Source organism: Penaeus japonicus, unplaced genomic scaffold (genome assembly GCF_977035675.1).
Source record: "Penaeus japonicus unplaced genomic scaffold, GWHDUDI00000001_assembly GWHDUDI00000029, whole genome shotgun sequence".
Classification (NCBI taxonomy): Eukaryota; Metazoa; Arthropoda; class Malacostraca; order Decapoda; family Penaeidae; genus Penaeus; species Penaeus japonicus.
The window spans coordinates 18,055,938-18,058,437 of NW_028234431.1; the positions used below are offsets into that span (position 1 = coordinate 18,055,938).

Consider the following 2,500-nt stretch of genomic DNA (forward strand, 5'->3'; position numbering starts at 1 on the left):
GGCGGTGAAATGAACCCCGGGGCCTCTCTTCCCTCCCCTCCCCTCCTCTCTACCCTTCCCTCCACTCAGCCTTCCCCCCCCTCTCTCTCTCTCTCTCTCTCTCTCTCTCTCTCTCTCTCTCTCTCTCTCTCTCTCTCTCTCTCTCCCTGTCTCTGTTTCTCCCTATATCTCATTATCCACACACTCAATAAGAAACTAAGGTTGAAAACATGAATCACACCTAATAACTTCTGATTAAATGCCTAACAAATAAACAAACCCTTCCCCCTCCCCCCTCCCCCTCCCCCCTCCCCCCGATTCGCCACCCTTACATGGGGACAATTGCGTCATAGAGACCGCCGACAGAAGCAGCTCTGGCGTCAACTGGACATTCAAACCAACTGCACCGTTCCCATTATATCTTCCTTTTCCTATATATCTTTATTCTCCCTTCCCCCTTTTCTCCCTATTTCTGCGTTTCTTCACCTTCCCCATTCCCTCCTTTCTCACCAACCTGTTTCTTTATATGTGTCTCGATTCTCTGCTCGTATCTTCTGCGCCTTCCTGTGGACATGGAGTAAAGGAGTAGACGAAGAAAAGAAGAAAACAAAGGAAAGGGCAATGAAGAAGGTGAGCAGGTGGAGAGCGAGATCCTGGGAGATGAAGTATTGATACTCCACCGGGTAAACGTTCAGGTGGAGGATGAAAAAGGAGGATGTGGAGGATGGAAGAGGCGAGGATGAAAAAGGAGGATGTGGAGGATGGAAGAGGCGAGGATGAAAAAGGAGGATGTGGAGGATGGAAGAGGCGAGGAGGAGGAGGAAGAGGCGAGGAGGAGGAGGAGGAGGAGGAGGAGGAGGAGGAAGAGGAGGAGGAATGGAAAAGAAGAAAACAAAGAAGGGGATGAAGAGCAAAAAACAATCGAGAATTCCCCAAATCAACCATAAACCAAGCAAGCAAGCAAACAAAGAAACAAAGGGACCAAGACAGACGGACAATTGACACGACAAGCACTCACTCGCAGGTGGCACCGTCAGAAGGCACAGCGGGGCGGCAGCAGAGGTGATGAGGTGTCGCTGCCTCGAACGCTTTACACGTACCTGGAAGAAGGGAAATCATTAGGGACACCAATTAGAGGATAAAACATAAGCCATGACCTGCATGCAATAATCACTGAAATGATCACTATAAATATCAAGCGTTATCACTTCGGTATATGCAACATTACTATAATCAGTCATCCTATCTTTGTATTTGTAGTTACAATTGTCATATAATCACCCCCCACCTCCCTTCAACTCCTAAGTTCACAGAGAGGGGGAGGGGAAGGGGGAAGGGGGGGAGGGAGGGGAAGATGTTAAACTAGTCTCACATCTCAGCCGACGCCGCGTCCGCACAAGCACCATAATGCACAACATGAATTTCTCTCTCTCTTTTTTTCTCTCTCTCCCTCTCCCTCCCTCTCTCTCTCTCTCTCTCTCTCTCTCTCTCTCTCTCTCTCTCTCTCTCTCTCTCTCTCTCTCTTGATTTTTCCTTCTCCCATTAATGCACTTCAGGAGGTAAACAGATCCTACCAACAACAAACAACCCGCCCCTCCCCCCCTCCCCCCACAGCAACAACCAACACCCATCCATCTCTCGGACCAACAAGGACGCCAGTGTTGTCGGTCTCAGCAAGCAAAGGAATGAGCAAGCAAGCAGGAGAGCAGGCAAGGGAGTAGACAAAGCAGGTAAGCAATTTAGTAACAAAACAGGCATGGTAGCAGGAAAGCGAGAAGGAACAGAGAGCGAGAGCGAGAGAGAGAGAGAGAGAGAGAGAGAGAGAGAGAGAGAGAGAGAGAGAGAGAGAGAGAGAGAGAGAGAGAGAGAGAGAGAGAGAGAGAGAGAGAGAGAGAGAGAGAGAGAGAGAGAGAGAGAGAGAGAGAGTGAAGGGGAGAGGGGGTAGAACAGATAAACAAGAAAGAAACGGAGAAATAATAGAGGGAGTGCTCTGCGACAGATAGGACAAGTGAAGCCAAGTTCAGCAGGCAGAAGCAGAAGCAAGCTGTCCATCCCTTCCCCGCTTGCTGTTAGCGCTGCTCTCGCCTGGCCGGGTGTCTTGCCTGTCTGTCTCTGTGAGGGTGAGGAAGGGCGCCTCCGCAGGGAACGGGCCCGGCCCCGCCCCCCTCCCCCTTCTCCCGCCGCCCGCACGCCCTCACAAAGGCTCGGTGGCATCCATAGCGAATGTCTGTTTGTCCACCGAGGCCCCGGACAGGCGGTGGCGGCCGGCAGGGCGGTGGAAGGGAGGTTGGGCGGCGATGACGGGCGTCGGAGAGGGGGATTGGGGGGTAGGGCTGCCAGATCCACCTCCCAGGGCCTTTCCTCAAACACGAATTCGCATTTACCCGGTAATTACGACTATTATGATTATAATTTTCTTTTTCCGCTTTTTTTCGCCTCTGAGTTTACCCATGTGAGTGGAACTGATCAGGGGAAATATGCAGATAAGCAACAAGAGGAGATGGAAGCATTAGAGGCGGCG

The 2,500-nt window shown here is 51.4% G+C and overlaps 1 protein-coding gene across 17 annotated transcripts in view; it reads right to left on the bottom strand.

Moving 5' to 3' along the window:
• Positions 1 to 2,500, bottom strand: part of Eph (Eph receptor tyrosine kinase) — a 464,228-nt gene that overhangs the window by 365,065 nt on the left and 96,663 nt on the right. The window contains exon 2 of one of the 17 annotated variants that reach the window (XM_086553992.1): positions 998 to 1,079. The exons of the other annotated variants lie outside the window; for them this stretch is intronic. The gene's annotated coding sequence lies outside the window, so the exon portion shown is untranslated. The remainder of the gene's footprint in view (positions 1 to 997; positions 1,080 to 2,500) is intronic. 17 annotated transcript variants of the gene reach the window in all.